A 22,886-nucleotide genomic window follows, 5' to 3' on the forward strand; every position below is an offset into this window, starting at 1 on the left:
CAACTGAGCCACCCAGGCACCCCTGCACCCCGATGTTTATAGCAGCAATGTCCACAATAGCCAAACTGTGGAAAGAGCCAAGATGTCCATCAACAGATGAATGGATAAAGAAGATGTGGTGTATATATATATATATATATAATGAAATATTACTCAGCCATCAAAAAGGATGAACTCTTACCATTTGCAATGATGTGGATGGAACTAGAGGATTTTATGCTGAGTGAAATAAGTCAGTCAGAGGAAGAAAATTATCATATGATCTCACTCATATGTGGAATTTAAGAAACAAAACAGGATCATAGGGGAAGGGAGGGAAAAATAAAATGAGATAAAATCAGAGAGGTAGACAAACCATAAGAGACTCTTAACTCTAGGAAACCAGCTGTGGGTTGCTGGAGGGGAAGTGGGTGGGGGGATGGGTAACTGGGGGATGGGCATTAAGGAGAGCCCTTGATGTAATGAGCACTGGACATTATATACAACTGATAAAGCACTAAACTCTACCTCTGAAATGAATAACACACTATATGTTAATTAACTGAATTTAAATTTTAAAAAAAAATTAAAAATTTTAAAAATGAGAGAGAGAAAAGAAAGAATATTAAGAGGCAATCTGGGCAACCTCTGGGGTCCCCTCCCTCTCTGGGAGCTTTGTAATCCATCATTCAATAAACTTTACTATCACTCAATAAACCTTGTTTTGTGGCCTACCAAAAAAAAAAGAAAAATAGGGACACCTCAGGTGGCTCAGTCAGTTAAATGTCTGCCTTCAGCTCAGGTCATGATCCTGGGGTCCTGGGATCGAGCCCCGCATTGGGCCCCCTGCTCAGCAGGGAGTCTGCTTCTCCCTCACCCTCTCCCTCTGTCCCTACACCCCTCCACTCATGCTCTCTTTCTCTCTCTCAAATAAATAAATAAAACCTTTAAAAAGAGGCAATCTAACATTTTTTTCTAATTCGTGTAATAGAATATTCTGTGCTCTCTTTCCCTTGAAGCCATTCATGTGGAAGCCCGAGGAGGTTTATCCAAACCTAATCTTTAGAGTGTCTTTCCAGCCCTCATCTCCATCCACCTGCCTATGTGGCTCTTCTTTGCACGGTGTTAGAGCCCCCGGGCAGGTAGAGGGTGAGCCAAAGAGAGGATGTAGAAGATGGAATTTGGGCTTCTTCAAAATGGTATGACTAATCAGTTTTTTGCTTCATAACTTTCCCAGGTTTCTTGGCCTAGACTAGAAGAGGAAGGGGCACGGTGCCTTCTTAGGTTCATTTGGAGTGGTGCATTTGTTGTACGTGGAGACAGGAAGGCAGCAAAATGCTTAGATTGTTTTTAGTTGACATTTCTCCAAGAGCCAGTATGAGCTTTCTTCACATTCTGTATCTTCCCTAATATTCTGATGACAAATTGGGGAGCGGTGAATCAGTCTCACTGAATCTTGGTCTTTCCCCCAGACTTATTTGTATGATTCTTTGTAACTCACACTAAACTATTTTCCAAAATTCTAACCACTTCCAAAAGAGACCACAGCATGCTTTCGGGCATCTGCTCTTGGACATCCTTTGGTTGCCCCCTAGTCGTGGGCTGCCACTGTCCTGTGAAGGTCCTCCTGATGTCCATGTACTCCTGCTCACTAGCCTCCCAGTCCTTGCCTTTCATCCAGCACAAGCAAGAATGTATCAAGGAAGAATAAAAGGAACCACTCGATATTAGAAGTTCTTTTTCTAGGACTACTCTTCCTGGGCGCTAAGCCACTGAGAGTGAACGTTGCGGAGCTCCCTCAGTGGGCCGGGAGTCCCCTGCTCCAGCCTCCACCTGTGTCCAACCAACAGCCTGAGCTGGCTGCCTCTCGGACTGCTCAGTATCCACGCAGAGGCTGTAGACTTCCCTGCAAGACACAGATAATAATGGCCCCCGATGAACAAAGGCTGTCCTGTCTTTCCCACCGATGCTGATGAGGCTCAAGAATTTTACCTGAGGTTGTTGAAAACCAGTAGGTGTTGGTCAGGATAGAAGGATGAATTCACCATGAAATCATTGTTCAAATATTAACTCTCTTTGGGTTCTCCTTAATTATATGACCAGCCTATGGCTAGGTTTCTTCGAAATGTCTAAAATGTTTCCCTTTGTGTGTACGGGTTAGTCCTCCCAAGGAGTATTGGCCACCATGGCTCCACGGTGCCATGGAATCCTATGGCCACCATGGCAAGCACAGTGCCATGTCTACATGGAAGGTGGACCCATTGTTCTGTGTCCCCATGGATAGTCAAGTCCCCCCCCCCACCAAATGGTAGGTGGACATTTGCACCTGAACCTTTGCTCCTGAGAGGTCTCATGAGAAACGCACGAAGACGTGATTGGGAAGCTAACCTACGAACTTGATGCAGTGAAGCCTTGAGGACTGTTTCAAACAGAAATGCAAAAGGATTTCAGCACAGGTTTATGAAGCTTGCTGATGTGGCAGTTGAATTGTGAAACACACCAGTAATTATACCAAGCGGAATAGTCCAGGATGCAGCAGGAGGTGATGGAATTGCAGCTCTTGGCCCTAACCTTCGCCGATTAAAGAACCAGGTTCTGTCTCTCATTCATTCAGGCCACGTGTGAGTGGATGCGGGGGCTCTCAGTGGCCCAGGCTGACAGGGGCACCACCACGATACGGGCTCCCGTCGGGGCCAGGAAGGCAGACATGGCATATCACGCAGGAGCAACTCACCCACTTCCACTCGAGGCTCAGTGGCCAGTACCAGTCCCCGTACCCACCTGACCTCAGTGCGGCAGGGGAGTGGAGTCCCACGTGTGTCCTTAAGGAGAACAGTCCAATGGTTACAAGAGCAACCAAATCACAAGGCTTGGTAGAATTAACTCCATTGTCAAAAAAGATAAATATGGGACATAAAGAAATCACAAAGGGCAAAGAATGTGCAGAGAATGTCTGCACATCAGAATAAAGGCAATAAAATAAAGGGACCTCATTTTCAAAACAGAGTATCTATCTTACTCCCCTTTTTTTAATTCAGTTTATTGCAACTTTTTTATTCAGTGCTACTTGATAGTAACCTATGGTTTTAGGCACCTAATCATGTCCTTTTAATTAATTAAATATAAAGTTCGGTGAGAAACTTTTTTGCAAATCGTGATTTTCCAAAAGTTGCATTCCGAAACCAGGTTCATAGATGCTCCGTCCCTGTCCCCACCCTTCATGCGATGTGCTTTTCTAAACACAACCTAAGAAACCCTAGTATACTTTAAGTACAGGATTTAAGTGGTGTGCAGTAGAATCTGTTATCCTACTAGTTAGTTGGGATATCAAATTAATAGGATATGATAAGTAATTTGTGTTCTACAAAGATTTTATTTTAAGGAGCTATTGCTTTCATGTGATATAATTAGATCCATATTGTATTTAAATATGTGTAGGGACAAGCCAATACGTTATTGGGGAAAAAAAAAAACAACACAACAATCATAGACCATGTTTCCAGCACATGAACCAAGAGAACATCTGAGATGTGAATGTTCACCATAAGCTGACCCAACAGTTAATACCACTGCATCTAAAAATGGTTTTACACGTGGGGGTGGGAAGAAGAGGGAAGGATATTTTCAGGCTAGGACAACCGACAAGTGCCTGGATTCATAGGGGCATGTTTTCTGGCTTTGATGGTAGATTACGTCACTGAGAAAACAGGGAACTTCGAGGAATTAAGTGCTCCATTGTCTTAGAGATGACTGCTTATGTTCACCAAAGCCTCCGGGCCTTCTTAGTCACACTAGGTGATTTTTAAGAGAATAAAGCCACCTTTTATGATTCTGTAGAAAATTGAGAGGGGGCGTCTCCTCTTTTTTTAATAGTTTAAGCCACAAAATTGAAGAATCTACGCTCAGCGGTAATCACTCCTTAAGCAAAAACTCTCCCTCTGAAAGCAGATGAAAGAAGACAACAACAACAGAACTTTGCTTCAATTTTCTGGACAGAGTGAGAAAAATGTGCCTTTAAACAAGGTTGAAAAAGAGGACTTAAACAGATAATACAACAGAGGACACGTTCTAGAAAAAGTGCCTGTCTGGGGAAGAAGTGGGAAGGCCATCCCTTGTTCACCCTGCAGCTCGGAGGGAGAGGGATGGTGCTGAGCGCCGTCTGGGAATCTGCAAGAGGACCTGGGATATCCTTCTTGTGAGCTGCTGAAGGTTTGAGGAGAGTGAGTACGGAAGACCCATTACTGCAAACAAATGTCACACAAGGCAAGGAGCCTCAATAGACGTGCTTTGATTCTTGGCCTGGGAGGATGTTTCATCGAGGTAGAATTCAGAGGGTGTGAGTCTATGCAAACAAGACCTGTTGGAAGCCGTTGGCAAAGGTTGCGCCAACTGCAGCCCACGCTTTACCAGCCTTCCTGGGGCTCATCATCACCCCCCGTGCGCTGCTAGCTGCCGGGAACTTTCCCAACCCCTGAGCCTCTGACTCATTTCCTTTTTGAAGCTCATCTTTCTGTTTATGTCAATTTAAGATGAAGCGTTTTAGTTCTCGACCCCACCAAGTAACGTGGAAGAACGTTCACTTGCATGCTTCAGTTCTCCCTCTCACTGCCTTTGAAAATTGCCCGCAACACTCACTTAAGGAGCATTTGGTTTATTTCCCAAGGAGAAGGGGAGTTATTCTAGTCCCCTGAGAAGACCGCCGAAACAGGCAGTGTAGTGGACGGACAGCGTGCCTTACACTGCCCCATGCTGTTCAACATCCAGAGCCAGCCCAGAGGCGGGCGCACATCCCACCATCATGCTCAGGTGGATAAGGCGATAAGGAGACTGGGGCATCAAACCGAGTCCAGAGCAGTGGTGGGGGTGCTTACGTACTTTCGTACAGCTTGATGAAGCAGAGAGTGAGACAAGGCCGGGCCCGAATAGGACTCAACTGGGTTCCCTCTTCTGCCGCGTGAGGCAGGGGAGAGGGACCCAGGGGCATTTCCCGTCTGTCCGTCTGTGTGATGTCTTCTTCCTGAAAGGCTGCCAGGGGAGCAGGGTGTCTGTGAGGGCACAGGGAGAAGCTTCCTCTTATCCACACACAACAGCTATAATGTTCATTGAACACCTGTGGTTTCAAGTGAACCCTGCGTGTAAATAAAATTATCTAATTGTTCTGTGTTTCACCGAAGATTATTCCAAAGTGTCTGAAATCCAACATGGCACTCTCGTCTTCAAGTAAAAGTTGAATCTGAATTTGCTTGTTTTGGCTCACTTATTGTAGGGTCTTTGGGGCTATTTCATAAAATTTCTTGTGCAAAGAGAGAAACTACCACTTCTGAGAATTTAGGGACTCTCACCCCCTGTTCTAGATGCTTCTACAAAGAACTTCTCGTTGAAGGCTCCAAAAACCCTGGAGAGGGCATTATGCTTTTCTATTTTGGGGGTGAGTAAAACTGAACAGCAGGGAGGTGGGGCCTCTCCCAGGGCCGCTTGGCAGCGCTGGGCCCTCCTGAGGGCCTCTGGTCCACTGGCCATGGGTGCCCCATGGCCCCTTCCTGGGCTCTCTGCTGGGCTCTCCATCCGAGTGTCCTTCAGTCCTCCGAGGCTTCCATAGAATTACCTGAGACCCCCAAAGTGATGAGCGCCCCCCACCTAGGCTGAGACAAAGATGCCATCCTCTGGGCCTCAGCAAGCAGGATTCCTCACATGAAATGACTCACATGGAAGGCAGATGGAAGAAAAAATGAACTGATTTATTGGACTAAAATTCCATTTCCCTCTGCTTCATTGATTTTGTACTTGTTATAATTATGGAAAATTCTTTTAAACAGCCTGTAAAAAGATGCTCTTTCATCTGAGTGGGACAGGGTCCTACTTGGAAGCTGCTGGTGATCAGCTGTTTTGCTCGGCGGCCCCACCCACTGCCCCAGAGAGGCGGAGGGCCCCGTGCTGCTCCCCACAAACGAGGAAGGCACGCACTCTCTGTGTGCCGGGGTCCCAGTGACTGTGGCTGGGCCAGCTCAAGACTGCCAAATGTAGCAATCCTTGCTCAGGCATGGCTTCTCCTGGTCATAGCCACATCTTAGTTGATGGAAAGAAAAGAAGGGAAAGGAAAAGAAAGGAATGGAAAGGAAAGGAAAGGAAAGGAAAGGAAAGGAAAGGAAAGGAAAGGAAAGGAAAGGCAGAAAGAGAGAAAGAGGGAGGGAGAGAGGGAGAGAGAGAGAGAGAAAGAAAGAAGGAAGGAAGGAAGGAAGGAAGGAAGCCACCCATTAAACGCGATCTGATGGTTCTGGAGTTTCAGCAAAGCAGCTAACAGCTCCAAATGAAGGAAGGTGCACGGCTCTCTCCCGCCCATGAGCACGGAGCATGCTAGTTACCGCTCCTTACGAACAGGGCCCGGAGATTACATATTTCCAATAAGCCCGAGGTCATCACCAAACTACCATGAGACGTGAAATGCGTGGCCTCCCCAATAACGGGGCTAATGACGAAGCGGCAGGGGCTGAGGGAGGAGAAGGAGCGGGATATGAGAAATGCGCGGGTCAGCACGGGGCCCCCAGCTCCAGTGGGCGGGCTGCCTGCGCTCATCTGTTATCCCAACGTCCTCCTGGGGAACACTACGTGGAACCCGATTCTAAAGGAGGGAAGTCACCCACCAGTTCACTGAGTGGTTTGAATTCGCAGGTGCCTTCCCGGGCCGGCCCTCTGTCTTCCCGGGGATGGCAGCCCTGGTGGGGACTCAGGCCTCACCTTGCTCACCGGCCCGGGCGGGAGGGCAGCTGGGCAGGCTGGCTTCTCACCGACCATCTGTGCCTCACTCAAGGGCTGCCCGGTCAGAATTAACTGTTCCCTAGCATGTTATTAGTGGAAACACTCCGTTTGCTCTTAGGGTGAAGTTCCTGCTTGATGAACTGTGCTCCTTGCTCTAAGCCCCCCTCCAGGCATTCCTCCCCGGCGATAGCATCAAGCCAGGTGCCGCCACAGTGTGAAAAACTGCAAATCTTAACCTGTCACCGCAGGGAGGGGAGGAAAAGGGTGAAACAGGTTTGTGGAAGAACGTTTCCCAGGTGCTATTTTGCAAGTGGAGAGCTAACTGAGGGTTCTGCAGTAATAGGTGCGGGAGATAAAGATCGTGTAAGCACGGCCTTGGGGCAGGGGGGCCGGGCAGCCCAGAGCCTGGCCCTGCACAGACCGCACCAGGCCCCACACTGGAAGCGTGTGAACCACCGTCTCCTCCCCCCCCTCCCCCCCCCCAGGAAACACAGCTCCCAGGGCCTGAAACTCAGGGAGCGGGTCATTTTCTGTGCTGTACCAAGATCAAATCCAGCAAGTCCACTAAATGAGGACCTGGAGGAGCTAGAATTACTCCTAGGACTTCTCATTTTGGCGCACCCCAAGTTAGCTCCTAAATGGGCATGAGACCCGTCCCGCTGCAATGTTAAGGCTAATAATTCTTTCTGGAATATGTAAAAGGAGAGGAAAGCTTTCCCATGGTGGCATCCTGGAAGCTGAGAAAAGAATTTAACTGGCGGCCTCCCCTCGGCTCTCCCCTCACCGCCCTGGGCCGCGCACCCGGCCCCGAACATAATTGGATTCCAGGGCGAGGGTGGGAGAGGAGCGATAAAGCCGGTCAGAATTTCCACACAAAAGCGCACAGCCCATTTACATTTTCATTGGTTTCCCAAGAAGAAAATATGGAGCCAGTGGAGTTTTTCTAATTTTTGCCATCATTGAAAAATTAGCATTTGCCCGAGTAAAGGCCATTGTGCTTATGTCCATGATATTGGCCCTAACTTAGAAGGAGTCTGGAGCACCAGAAAAATAAAAAAAGAAAAAAAAAGAAAAGAAAAGAAAGGAGGATAATGTTTCCATTTTCTCCTTTATATTCCATAACCTGGTTTTAACTGCATTTGCTTGGGGATTTTTTTCTTATGAAAATAGCATTATGTGTGACATTCAGGCTTCCATAAACATGATTAAAACCACAGTGTCTTTGATGATATGTATTCGGCATCTATAAATAACATCAGTATAAATAAATTCCAAAGCAACGATGGGCAGAAATAAGTTGTGTCAGATTTCATTCACTGTTTAGCTAAATTGCTTTTCTGTTTTACCATTTGTAAATTAAGGAGCAAATCATTACCTGTGTAAGCAGGAGTGGAGCCCCCGGACCCTTGACCGACAAGAGGGGCTTGCGCGCCGGCAAGAGGGCGCTGGCCCTTGGCCCCGGGCTGGGGCTCGGGCTGGCTGGGGCTCTGCAGCGGGGAGAAGCCTGTGATCATCAGATGCCTCTGGTCCCCGCCTTCCCTTTCATGCTGCCCGGGGATTCAGGGCCGAGCTATCAAACGGATGTCTCCGTGTCCGCTCTTGTTACGCAGGGTGCTTGCTCCTGAAAATAGTGCTGAGAAGTTTGGATTTATTTATTTTTTTGGTAGTAGTTGAATCTTGTCTTCTTGTTGTTACTCTCCTGCTCTGAACAGCGGAGTGCTGGATGCAGGCAAAGGCCTTTTTCACAAAAATCAGCATGTGTTTGGAGTGAGTCCTAACAGGGCACAGTTTAGGGGGAAGAACAGAGAGAAAACTGCATGACCGGCCTCCCAAACTTTCCCGGGCAATCCCGGGCAACTGTAGGGCCAGGCCACCCCAGCCAGTAGCCGCTTAAGGTCTGCAACCAACCTACAGGGTCCTAGAGCTCTGTCCTCAAAAGAGCAGCATAAAAACCCACCGGTAAAGGGCCTCGACGACAAACGGGCTTCCTCCAGGAAAGAAGTCCATATGGTCAAGTGAACTACCACAGAAGACCCAAAGGGACCTGGGCAGCGTCGGGGACTCGCCCCAGCCTTGCGGGAATGCCCCGCTGGAGAGAAGTTTTCTCCGTGAACCAGGCCCAAGGGGGCGCGGAGTTTCCTCGTACCTGGATTGTGTCTGGGAGACAGTGGACCCATAAGCCCAGCTGTGCCGGGGTCCCCTCGGGCCCCCTCCAGGGAAGGGGGGCCTGGGCACCCCCCACGTCGGCCACCAAGCCCGGGCCCCTGGGTCCCCCCTGGCCCAGCCCCGCACAGGCAGTTGCTGGGGGGCAGTGGCCCAGGCATCCCCACACCCCGTCACTCCGGATGCATGGCTGTCCTGGATGTTCTTTGCTGTTTTCCTGAGACGGACCCCCTTCCTTTGTAACTTAATAAAGTCCATTTAAAAGGAGACTTAAGGGCGCCTGGGTGGCTCAGTCGGTTAAGCGACTGCCTTCGGCTCAGGTCATGATCCCAGAGTCCCTGGATCGAGTCCCGCATCGGGCTCCCGGCTCGGCAGGGAGCCTGCTTCTGCCTCTGACCCTCCCCCCTCTCATGTGCTCTCTCTCTCTCATTCTCTCTGTCTCAAATAAATAAATAAAAAAAAATCTTTAAAAAAAAAAATAAAAGGAGACTTAATGTCACTGTTGTAAGCAGTCATTTGCCTTTTTTTTTTTTAATACAAGTATACTTAAAGCAACACGATACCATCAAATCCTCAAATTAAAATGAACCATCGTTTACAAGGATTAGAAACCTCAACCATTTACGAAGTGATCCTCACTCAGGAAAGCCGGGTTCTCACAGAGAACAATGTAACTGTTCACGAGAAGTTGTAATCAAGGGCCACTGGGTCTGATGTCCCATTTAAGGAGGCACAGTCCTAAGCTAGCTAAACAGCGGGGGCTTTGTTTTGTTTGGGGCCGTGAAGCAGCCACGGAGGCTGGCTGCAGAGGGGGGCACAGTTGTACCCCTGCCCTCCCGCCCACCCGGGCGGCGGGCTCAGCCCTGCCTCTCCGTCGGCCCCCGGTGGAGCTCTCCCACCCTTGCCGGCCCAGGATTCCTGACCCCGAGCCCTACTTGGGTGTGGTTTCAGGGTTTGCACCCCCAGGAGACGGCACAGCCCACCCCTCTCCAACACTGCAAACACACCCTAACCAGGGAAACCCAGAACTTAAGTATTATATCTGCAGTCAGTCAGTAAATGTGTTTCTCTCCCTCTCCGTCCCCCACATTGCCCTTCTGAGATGGGAATGGATGTGACCATTTGGTCACCTCACCGTGCGGAAGGCCCTCGCCTGGCCTGCTGACCTCCACCCATAACCACATCTCACGCTGCAAACCTCAGCGAGCCCAACACGGAGGCCCCTGCAACACCAGTTCCCGGAGGGGCCACGTGACTGGACGCCGTTGAGCAAGGCTGGTCCAGCATGCATGTTTCAAAGTGTCATCCAAAGGAAATTAAAATGAAGGAACAGCAGAATCTTTGATTTGCTAACTTTCAATGGAGCCAAAATATTTACATTAAAAACAGATCATTTGGCCATGCTAACAAAGTCAGACCCTCAGAACATTTTTTTAACGGCCTAGGCATGCATAAACTTCTCCTAATTGGCTGGTGACCAGAAATTGTTGATAAGTGTGGCCAACCCCACCCCCGTTTGTAAAGAAAACCCAAAGCTTTGGCATTCCAGGCCTGAACCAGGAACCAGCGTGTGTTTGGCCTGGGCGGGCCCTTGAAGGCCAGGTGGGCAGGCCTGGAGTCTCACACTCCAAGTGGATGCCACCTTGAGTCCCTGGGACCTTCACTTGTATTCTGCTGTTGCAATAAGATGGACACGTGAGCACATTCTTGCTGCATCTTCTGAGTCACGAACTCAAGGAAAATACAGCTCTGCAGAGCATTATTCAGCCTCTTGTTACTGAAGTTCATTCCCACCAAAAATGACTGAATATAGGAAATGTTTGGCTATGTTTGTGAGTTAAGTTTTTAAACTTACTATCATTACACAGATATTTCCCTTCGATCTGATGATTAAATATTCCAAGAACGCCCCTCTGTGTGCATGTGAACCGCCTTTCACAGCAGCTTTTAGGTATGAAGCACCTTTCCAGTAAATAAAAACAGCAACGTTTTCCCCGACTCACCACATTGTGCAAATCCCAGAAGGAGTGTGTTTCACTTTGCTTACATAGATTGAAAACCCAAAACCACCAGTAACTTTTATAGCATAACTGTATCTCCCTCAAATTAAAGAGCCAGCGAGAGAGAGAGCTCAGTAAAAGAAGGTCAATCATTTTTATTTGAAGAACTTTTCTACTGTGGCTAATAGTCAACATTATATGCCTCGTGCTAAATCGGGCTTGACCTGGAGAGAGCAGCACATCTGGAAAAGATGCAGAGATGGTCCTAAAGGAGCCTAGGATGAGAAGCTTACTCAGAGCCCTGCTGAGGGCCAGGCTGCTCCAGGCAGCTGGTGGGGAGGGAGCAGGGGGCCAGGGTGCTCAGGGGCTGGGGCGGGGGGCTGGTGGGGGCATCGACCAGGGACAAAGGACGCTTCCTTTGACTGACACTTGTCCAGTTGTCATCATAATAAAGTTCTAAAAGCCCTTCTGCCCGAGAAAAAGAAAACTGTTGTCCTTTGAGTTTATAAGATCTTTACTGGCACCAGATACGTACGTATGTTTTACAAAACTCCTGTTTTCTTTGAAGACAAATGATCAAATATTATTTTTATTTTATTTTTATTTAATTGCTAAATTTTATGTCCTTCAAACTTTGGTTAGGGGATCCCCTGCCCCCATTAAGTTCAGGGAATCCCAAGAAGAGGGTAATTATAGAAAGTACTTAGAGACTAAAACCATAACCTAATATTTTAGAACTGTTTGCTCTCATAAAAGGAAGACAGACTTAGAAGTGTCAGAACTCATCCTTGCAGTTTGACTTCTGAGGAGCTTTAATCTTTGTAAGGATGTGCTTTCAAATACATTTTCTTCTCAGCGAAATTTGACTTGTTCCCAGCCATCTGGGGGAATGGGTCATGCTCCTTACAGATTGAGCAAAGAGGCGCATTTCCCTAGAAGCCAGTAGGTGTGCCGAAATCTCACTTTGGGGTACGGACCCTCCTTGGCTCCCCAACCAGAAGCCTGCGCCCTCCAGAAGAGAAGATAAATCCCGGCTTTCCCTGGGGGAGGTGCCCAGCGTCACTCTGGGGTTTGCAGCGTCCTCCCTCCTCTGATGAATGAGCGGATGAGCGATGAGCGTGGGCTTCCCCTGGGCCGGGTAAGTGCTCCCTCCACCACAGAGCATTACTGTTGTCCTGTGAAGCACCTCTCTCCATTAGTACAAGATAGACTCCAGTCTGTGACTTGTACTCAAAGTAATATTTCAGCAGCTGTACCTTTCCAATACATTTTCTCTGTTTTTTACAACTGTTCCCTAATCTGAAATCGTTTGCTGTGTGTCTGCAATGAATGAGAGTTAATAGTGTCTGCCTTTTATAGGGAGAAATATATATATATAATTCAGTCATGACAAGGAAATTAAAAACCTGCTTAACAGCAAGAGTCAGAAAATGTCACAGTATTGGATGAGCTGCGGCACAGCTGCTCATGTGTCCACCCCAGAGCCTAAGAACACAACCCACTGAAGTAGCTACGTGATTTCACCATTTTCTCCCCAACATCAACCAAAGGACCCCATTAATAACGGCACCTCTTCAAATTTAGTAATTCTTACTAGAGTTAAAAAGTCCTGGACTTTATAAATTATTAAAAACTAGCTACACATAGTTCTTAGAAAGAAGAAGCCATGTGGGCTAATGAACATTTCTGCGTTTTATGGAGAAAACCTGCTGTATAGATTCTGATTTCATCAAATCAGAATGGAAAGTCCAGGAACAAAATAAAGCGTGCATGAAAAGTTGGTAATTGATAAAGTTGACCTCTCAAATCACTGTTCTTTTTAAAGGATGAATTTTTTCATAGATGGTATTGGGTTTACCTCCTAGATAAAGATAAAATGTGATCCATACCTCACACCATACACCAGAAGAACTCCGGATATATTAAAGATTTTAACTTGAAAAATAAAACCAGTAGTATTAGACGGCGATGTAAAAACGTGGGTTGATTCAATCCTAACATGGGAGTGGAGGTCACACTTCTAATTATGGCTCCAAATCCAAAGGCAATAAAATGTTAATAAATCTGATTACAAAAATTTTAAAAATGTTTATATAAAAATTAAATCACCTTAAGGAAATTCAAAAGACATCTGACAAACTGAGAAAAAAATAGTTGCCATTTCAGTGAAGGCAAATATTAACGGAGTGTTTAAGAATGAAGACAACCAAAACCTCACAGAAAAAGAGGCAAAAGACAAAATATGCTCAACTTCACAAAAAGTAATTTAAAAATCACACCAATGTGTTATTTCTCATGTATCAGAGCAGCAACAATCCCCCAAATTTGGCCACAGACTGCAGAAGTGGGTACTAATTCTGGTCATCAGAAAGTATTCACAGAGGATAATCCCACAGGGATTGTAGCCAAATAGCAAACATAAAATAGACACTGTTTAGTGAAGTTTCTGGTCTTTAGGTGAGGAAAATAACTCTTTCCTTCTATTTTAATCCTCAAAAAAGATTTATGGGTTTTTGTAAACTGTCTTTCCTAACATTTTAGAACTGATTCTTCAGGTGCTAAAAGGAGAAAAAATAGAATTTCTTATTTAATTTTTACCATTCTTATATAATATTTTCCTTAATAGATCTGTCAAAATACAGTTTCAGATACTACAAATCTTGGCAAAGTTCTGCAAAAGGTAGTCTTCTACCAGGCCCAGAGACATGCCCATCTGAACCAAGAAAGGCAGAAAATGAATCCTCCAGATGCTTCTGGGATCAGAACAGCTGTGACCCCAGCCTCACCTGCATGGCCTCAGCTTTTCCTATTTACCTCACCTGCGCACCTCACCTGCACACACCTGTGCACCCCACCTGCTTACCTCAGCTGCATGGCCTCCCCGTCTGCTGAGCTGTACGACCCCAGGGGGTTCCAGTCACATGGGCCATGTGAGGCTGTTATGGATTAACAATGAACCAAATTCTGGTTTTCATGTTAAAAATTAGGTTTCATTTCATCTTAATTTCAGAGTTGTCTGGGGGCACCAAAATGTCTGGCCCCACAAAGTTTGGATTGCCTGCCCCAGGGAAATCAGCAGTTGACACTTTTGTTTTTCCCAGTGGTGGAGTCAGCTGAGGGTTGTGCTTCCTCCTGAGAGTGTCCTTGCGGCTTTGATCCCGGGGAGGTGCCACTGGTGGACGGTGACTAGTATGTTACAGCTGAGGGACAGACTCGCGTCTCATTCGTAATGCCACGTGCCCAACATGGAGAAACAGCGGTAGCATCAGAGGTCAGGCACACTATTTTAGACCATGGCCTCCCACGTCAGTGGTTATTCTGCCAGCGCAGAATCACGGAGACTCCGAGCAGCAGAGCACACGGTCTCAGCAGAGGTCAGGAGTCTGAAGTGCACCCTTGGCGCCTGCCCACTGCTGCCCGTCCTTCTTGCCCTCGACCTTCCCAGTCCCCAGGCCCCTCACAGGCCCTGCTGTCCCGTCCTGCAGGGACCCTGGCCCGTGCCTGGCTGCATCTTCTGAATCTGCCACGGCCTGTGGTCACAAGAGTACAAGTAGCTGACACTCAAGTCCATGTTTCCTCCCAAGGGCGCCCATATTGTAGGGAGATCACAATTAGCAATAGGAATATTATTCAGACGCCCACGTTTTCACAAAGATCACAGAAGCTGCAATCATGTCATCTGTGAATTTCTTTGCCTAAGTCTCCCCGAAGACAGTCACTCCCATATGAGCACAGACCTGGCTGTGGCTTTTTGTTAGGTCGACCTGAGACACAAGTATGACTTGTCAGCCTCCTGGGAGGAGACGTCCTCCCTGGAGTGTCCAGCAGTTAACAGCCCTACCCTGTATGCACATTAGCTACTAGTCTTCCCAGGACATCGTGGGCCCTCTGCTGCATCTGCCCATGCATCAGCATGCTCTCCGGGTGTCTGCACGGGTCACTCGCCCAGAAGCAGGCACCCCTGACCGGCCGGCCACCATGCATCCACTCTCTCTGACCCATCCTCCACCCTTAGCAGTGCTCTTAACCCCACCATACTCCCCCGCCCCCCATGGCGTCCCACCATTCGTAGGACAAAGATGTCAGAGGGGGAGGGTGTGGGGACAAAGCTGGGAGGTGGCCTCCAGACTCCCTCACCGTACACCTGCCTGCCCTAGGCTCTGCACCTCACTGCTGCCTTCTAGTGCCCTCTGCACAGAGCTCCAGCCAGCACTGAACTCCTCTGGGCAAGCCCCCGTGACACCCCCTCAGAGCCTCTGAGAATGGCTCAGAATGGCCGGGTCCCCCTGACGTTCTTGTCCCAGGATCTTGGACTCTCCCATCTCCCACGACACTGCTTGGAGCAGTCTGTTCTCAGTAACCACCTCCGGAGTGGATGAGTGACTGATGCACCGTTCCTGCCATCTCTCCTAAATCCAACCAATCTTTAGGTTCATTTGCAGGGACCTACAGAAATTTGTCAGTTACTCTCAGTATTGGTAATAGCATTTCCCAACAGAATGCTTTATCTGGTAGTCAAGTAAAGAAGAGATGGAAATTCATGTATGTTATATTTAATTGCCTTTCTTCCAAGAAATCGTGATCAAACAGCGTAAAGATGAATAAAATGCTGAGACAACCAGCTCATTCAACAGCACGTCCTACAGCTGACACACTGGTCCCACTGGGCACTCTGCGTGGAACAAGCAGACGGGACGTGGCCTCCGCCCTCACGGGAACCCGGGGCCGCTGGTCCTAGCAGACCCCCAGCCTCCCCACGGCGTGCGGGCCGAGTAAAGCCAAGACGCCCCTGGCGGCTGAGGCCAGTGCCCAGAACGCTCGTCCCCGGCTCGCCCTGGCAGCGGAATGAATTTCCCTCCTTCCCCACGAAGCTGCGCCGACTCACGCACGACGGGGAGAAGTCCTGGAGACAGGAGAGTTAGAAACCAAGGTGCGCCTTGCGTCCGCAGAGCGGTCACCCCGGCCGGACCGCGTCTGTTCCGGGGCGCGGGAGGACTGGAGCGGGCGGTCCCCGGTGTGCGCCTCCTGAGCCCTCACTCTGGGGGTTCTGGCATCAGCCTCATTAAGCCCCAGACCCCCTGGTTGCAGATTTACGAGAAACACTCCTTGAGAGCCTGGTGGGAGAGTAGGAGGGGACGGGACGGTGTGAGTGAAGACGCGCGCTCGCAGGACGCAGGCCCGGGTCCCCAAGCCCGCGCCGGGTCAGCAGCTCCCTGCGGGACTCCCACCACTCGGCCTGTCCTCACGCTCATGGACACGACGCAGGTCAGCAAGGCGAGGGCACGCGTGTGGACGGCAGACCAGGCACCAGCTTCCGCAGCCCTTCCCAGGGGCATCGGAGGACGCCCTGAAGTCCCCAGAATGGAGTCGTGCCACTGCGGGGCCCGTAGAGACGCAGGCCCAGGGCCCTTCGTGGGGGTCGTCCTGCAGGCGCACTCCGACTGCCATGGGCCGAAATCCCAGACTCCCCGCAGGAAGGCAGGATTCAGTGTAAGCCCAGTTTGTGCAGACTGTTGGGGGGCAGGGAGCCCCTCTTTTCAGTGTGGTGACGAGGCACCCACTCCGTCGGGTTCCCAGACGCGCCGAGGCCACCTTGCCATCAGGCCTTTCTAAATGTAGCGGGCTCAGGCCTGCTGTGCAAACCCTTTTCGGCAGTTACTTTTGTCTAGAGATTCTGGAACACGGCAATGACGACTGTTAAATAGTTTGAAGTTGAGATCACAGGAACTTGAGTGACGCATCCCAAAGAGCTCCCTAGTAAAGAGGGGCGCGAGCACACGCTGGTTCCGGGTGGCTTAACAGCTGTGCGCCCGTCCCTCTGTGGCACCATCCCGTAATTTAGGATGATGTCACACCCGTGATAAGCTCATAGCGGTGCCGGAAACTAAGGAAAGGCCCAGAATCCAGGAGTTCCCCACGTCATAACTGGGTGCATAGTTTGACAAGCCCGAAGCCAGAGGAAATGTTCACTGGCTAAGTGAGAATTTCATTACAGAGCGCAGCTAAACCACAGTTCTGTCCGTGAAGTTCCCCCGGTCACTCCCATTTCAGTGAACATGTGAGCGACGTGGAGACCCCTGGTGAACCCGTGGCCTGAGCAAACAGTGAAGACACTGCAGGGTGACTGCTGGGGCCAAGTCGGCCACCCGCTGTGAGCAGAACCCGGGTGACCGCGCGCTTGCATCCTGCTCGCGCAATGTCAACACCGCACCAGTCACTTCCCCTCCAAACCACGGAATCAGGTGGACAGCGTCTGCACGGGCCTCGCAGCCAGCGCCACTGTGGGAGGTGAATCTGCTCCTCGGCTAACCAACGAAAACATCCCTGAGATTTAGCCTGTTTGTCTCAAGATTAAAGACTCCAAGTCCCCCGAAGGTGTCATGTCTCCCACTGAGAGGCGTTCTGTCCCCGCAGGAGCCCAAAACAACCTTCAGTAAAGACGTTAAACACAATCTTGTAGGATGTGAACTGCATCCCTCAACTTTTCCTGATGGCTTGCCAGATTTGCAGTCTGAAACTTCTGTGGTTGGAAAATAAATATATTTCTTTCTTGTAAGTGTTTTTGATAACCCAGTGCTTACAGACCTTCCTGAAGCCCTTGGTTTCGGCCTTTCCCACTGTTGAAGACAGCACGGATGCGGAGGCAGCTGTCCCGAGGTGCCCTGGCTGCAGGCAGGTCCCGGCAGGTGTTTTGCCGGCACGCAGGCCACCAGAAGCCAGGGGAGATTGGGACAGCTCCCCACGCTGTACAAATGAACCCAATCAAAGCTCGTCGGCAGAGATATCTATCAGGAAGGCAGCACTCTGTGCATTGAGTAATCGCCGCTCCTGGAGCTGGAAGGAAAACCCAGCAGCTGATTCAAAAAGGGACAAAAATCTCATCTAGAGGATGCGGAGCAGAGGCTCTGCTGAAGTCCTTGATTCAGTGTCAGACTCTGTCCTTGAGCAGGCTGGAGAATCCTTCAAAACACAACGAGCACGGACTTTAAGGCAACGACTCTTCATCAACAGGAGATCCTACAGTTATGTGTCCCCTGAATCACATGATGCAAGCTAGGAAGGTTCTTGCAGGATCTGTGGCAGAGGAAGTTTCCCTCCGAGGCCCCCTCAGCAAGGGGTGGTGCTGGTCGGGGTGTAGGGGCAACGGGGAAGAAGCCGACAGGGTGGTTTCACCTGGAGCGGCTTCCTCCAGTGCTCCCTGGAGCCCTGAGCAAGGGTTTCCACGACACACACAACATTTGAAATCTATTTACAAGTAAGTGAACAAACATCCACAGGGATCAGTGCCCTCCTAGGGGAAAAAGCTCTAAAATTCAGCTCTTTCCCCTGAACCATGCAGTCGCCTCGGTGATGGCCACCTGTACCCCAGGCAGGAATCTGCACCAGCCCAGGGAACAACAGCAAGGATGATGTGCGAGGCTGTGTCAGCCATCACGGAGGCCAGTAGGCAAGGACAAGGGTCAAATGAGTAGGAGGTTGGTTTGTTGTGTTTTGTTTCCTCCTCTTCTGGTCTGTGATGGTATGGTGCATCCAATTAGGCTCCCCAGAGATGCCCATGCCCTAATTCTCTGGAACCTGTGGATATGTGATGGTAAATGGCAAAAGAGACTTAGTGGATGTGATGAACTGGAAATGATCTGGGTTTGCCAGGTTGGCCTGGTCCCATCACACGAGATCTTACAAGTAGAGAACATTCTCTGGCTAGAGGCAGGAGTGTAAGTGGTAGAAAGGAAATTTGGAAAGATGTGAAGTGTGAGTGAGCCGTGACTCGCTGGACGATAACAACATTCAGGATTATGACTTTTCTGCCAGGTTAGAGGTCCTTGAAAGGTTACAATGAGAAATCAATTTGTGGTAAAACTAATTGACATTTTAAGGGCGCCTGGGTGGCACAGTCCATTAAGCATCTGACCCTTGGTTTAGGCTTAAGTCATGATCTCAGGGTCGTGGGATCGAGCCCCCCGGCGGCCTGGGCGCTCAGTGAGGGCTCTGCTAAAGTTTCTCTCTCCCTCTCCCTCTGCCCCTCCCCCTCCCCTCTCAAATAAATAAATAAATATATCTTTGAAAACCTACTGACATTTTAGGATTGTTGGTCACCAAAAAGTAATTTAAAGCATCGTAAGTGATGCCGGTATTGGAACCAGAGGTGAGGTGCTGTCCTAACAGAAAAGCTAGAGTATGTGGCGTTGATTTGGGGGATGGGTGTCAGCTGTTGAGGACACTGGTACCCGGGGCCTCTAAGGGTGCAGATCCACCGTATGAAGTGGGGAGATATTTGGAACCATTCTTAGCTCTGCTAACTTGGGCAGCGTACAATGAACTGGACAGATTGGATGATGGTAGGTTAGCAGCATGTGCTGGTGTTTGTTGGCTGGGTCTGACATGATACTACAAGAAAGGTTTGAGCTCAGAAAACAAAATAGGGGTTTTCAGAGTTGGAAGGTTATAATCTCTTCTCATCAAAGACATGGCCATCAAGCCCTTTGTTAAAACCTCTGAATAGATTAGGATATCTCAGAGCAAAGGTCATGCTTTCAACCTCACAAAATGCCTAGGGGACACGACTAGAGTGTGGTTCTTCCAGCAGAGCCACAAGGGCCTGATGCAGGGCAGAGATCAAGGCCCAGAGAGACCGGCAGGGGGTGAAAGAGCAAAGCAACACAGCAAGTCTAAGGACATCCAGGAAATTGGCACACAGAGCTGACTGGAGGCAAATAGATAAGAAATTCATTGACTTTCTTTGTTTTTGTTTTTTAATTTTGCTAAAATATACATAAGACAGCATTTGCCATTTTAAACCTTTTTAGGCGTACCTTTCAACGGCATTTACACTGTTGTGCAAGCATCACCACCACCCATCACCAGAGCTGTTTCATCTTCCAAAAAGGAAACTCCATCCTCAGGAAGCGTGCGCCCCCCATCCCCTCCCGCAACCCTGGCCCCACCGTCCTACTTTCTGTCTGTATGATACAATCTGATGACTCTGAGCACCTCGTGTAAGTGGAACCATACAGTATTTATCCTTTTGTGACTGGCTTGATCAAATTAGCGTAATGTCTTCAGGGTCCACTTACGTGGGGCACGTGTCAGAATTTCATTCTTCTTAAGCATGAATAATATTCCACTGTATGCATATAACACTGTTTATCCACGTACCTGTCAATGGATGCTTGGGTTGCTTCCGCCTTTTGGCTTTGTTGCTATAAACGCGGATGCGCAAATACCTGTTCTAGTCCCTGCCTTCAGTTCTTTTGGAGATATATCCACAAGTGGCGTTGCTTGGTTATATGACAGTCATATTTTTAATTTTTTAAGAACCTCTATACTGTTTTCCATAGAGGCTGCACCATTTTCCATTCACACCAGCAGTGCATGAGGGTTCCAATTTCTCCACATCCTCGCCAATACTTACTTTCTGCTTTTTTTTTCAATAGTAGACATCCTGATGGGTATGAAGTGGTTTGTTGTCATTGTTATGATTTACATTCCCCTAATGATTAGTGATCTTGAACATTTTTTCATGTGCTTATCAGCCATTTGTATATCTTCTTTGGGGAAAAGTCTATTCACGTTCTTTGCCCTTTTTTAAATAAGTTTTTTTTTTTTTTCTTTGTTGCTGGGTTGTAGGAGTTCTTTATGTATTTTGCATATTATGATATGCATATTAACTCCTTATGAGATACATGATTTTTAAATATTTCCTCCCATTCTGAAGGTTGCTTTTTACTCTGTTGATGGTGTCCTTTGGTGCACAAGGAAATTTATTATGTTTTTAAGGTAGTTGTCCTTCCAAAGAAACTATGAGCTGAGATAAAAAGTCTCTTTGGAAATTAAACGAGATTATATGCGTAAAACCCTTAGCATAACACCTAATGTATTGTGTTCAATAGGTGTTAGTTTTAGTATATGCTGATCCTAATGCAAGCTTATTTTTAAAATTTCAGAACTTTATTTTTTTTAAGATTTTTATTTATTTGAGACAGAGAGAGAGAGAGAGAACACAGAGGGAGTAGCCGACTCCCTGCTGATAAGGGAGCCGGATGCAGGGCTCAATCCCAGGACCCTGGGATCATGGCCCGAGCCGAGGGCAGACACGTAATGACTGAGCCACACAGGCACCCCATAAAATTTCAGAACTTTTTTTGTTATTAGTATGTTATGTTAGTCACCGTACAGTACTTCATTAGTTTTTGAGGTAGTGTCAAACAATGAATCATGGAACACTACATCAGAACTTTAATTTCAGAACTTTAAAAAAAAATCCCTTTTGGAATAATCTGAGAAACCGCATTTTAAAAATCTCAAAAATAATCAGTTTCATTATTTATAAACGTATTTTGTGTGAAGACTCCAAATAAATAGCATGGGTTTATTGGTTATTGGATTTTGTATTTACATTTTCTTCACCTGCTAGGTGTAAAGAGATTCTGGGCTCGTTCTACAAAGTAATTCTACCCTCAGCAAATCATACCTGCTGTCACTGAACCACATAAAGCCATAATGCAATGTAGAATCTGATGGTTCTGAACCTTCAGGGCCACAGTGTAAAATGGGCCTTGAGTTAAGTGCCCCTCCCCCACCGTCATCTTTAAGACAGAAAACGTCAATTTAAAAATGCAATTCTAGTATAGTCACTATACAAACAGACACCTTCCCGCTTGCCTCGTGTAACTCTAGCATGTTCCCGATGATGAGTGTGTGGCTGTGGTACCCACAGCCTCTGCTCTTCTGATGAGGCTGGATGGGAGCCACGTTCTTCCTCTCCCATCCTATCTGCTGCTAAGTCCCACAGCCAGCATCACCCACAATTACCATCTGCAGGCTTGCACGACCAGCCAGATACGTGGATGGAAAGGCTCCGAGACACGAAGGTGATTTTGACGCCATGCCACTATTGAGCTGGGGATTGGCATTCTTTGTCACAGACAAAGCTCTGCAGTAACCTGAAGAGGAGAGAAAGTCATCCATTTACTCAACCAACAGCTCAAAACCCTGGCAGGCACTCTACCCTCGACATTAGGCGTGCCTGGGTAAACAGCGGTCTCATCAACCTGAAAACTCTGTGTATTAGGCTGGAAACCAAGGAGGTCTGCACTTTTGTTGTTCAGTTGCTATAGAACAGAGCCGTCCTGTTAGATCTGTTATCTCAAGCTGGATTATTTTGACTGCTTGGGTTCATCAAGACAATCATTCAATTAAGTGCTTCCTGGATGATGATTTGCATAGCTCAATCTGAGAACACAGAAATGAGTGAAGTTCTAACAAGCTGATCACTTGATCTGTGTTCTCTTGTAGAAGTGTAGCTACACCGGGTTCAGGGCTTCTGTTTTTGTTTTGTCTTGAGCTCCAATTCTTAAATAATGATATACTGAGACAGAGTAACTGGCCAGGCCCGAGCAATGACACAGTGTTCTCGGCCAAAACAAATTCAGACAAAGAAATGAAAGTCCGCCTGTTTGAAATGCTCTGTGTTTCACAAAGCCGGTGGTGTGCATGCATTACGAAACCCAAAGCCGGTGGATTCCTCAGCTGAGTCCACATCACAAAACTACCACAGAACATATCTCCTATTACATGATATTCTCAGGATGGCAGGCACAAGGAGATCAAAGCAGAGTCTTTAGGAATGAGATTTGGCTTAATGTGGAAGTTGGCAAACAGTTTGAGCAAAAGTTGATGAATGAGATGATTCTTCTGGAAGCAACTCTTACCTGTTTATGTTTAATCCATTTCCAGTGGACAGAAGTATATTTGGGGAGATTTTTAAATTATTTCTGCCATGAGACCAAATAATCACCGGGCTTTCTTCCATGTCTAGCAGAGGTAGAAATAGGACACTCGAGCCGGCAAGCATGCCATGGGGCGGGGTTCCCAAACACGGCTCAGCCACGGAGGTTCCAACAGTCTGGGAGTGAAGGCGAAAAACAAGAAAAATGTAGTGTATGTGGGTATCAAGTTGCCAACCAACCATGCTTGGAAAGCATTACT

General features: G+C 48.0%; 1 protein-coding gene across 1 annotated transcript in view; it reads right to left on the reverse strand.

Moving 5' to 3' along the window:
- IRX2 (iroquois homeobox 2) overlaps window positions 1-22,886 on the reverse strand; it is a 130,439-nt gene that overhangs the window by 52,201 nt on the left and 55,352 nt on the right. The window lies entirely within an intron of this gene.

This window comes from Leptonychotes weddellii, chromosome 7 (assembly GCF_054177405.1).
Source record: "Leptonychotes weddellii isolate Sample4059 chromosome 7, ASM5417740v2, whole genome shotgun sequence".
Lineage (NCBI taxonomy): Eukaryota > Metazoa > Chordata > Mammalia > Carnivora > Phocidae > Leptonychotes > Leptonychotes weddellii.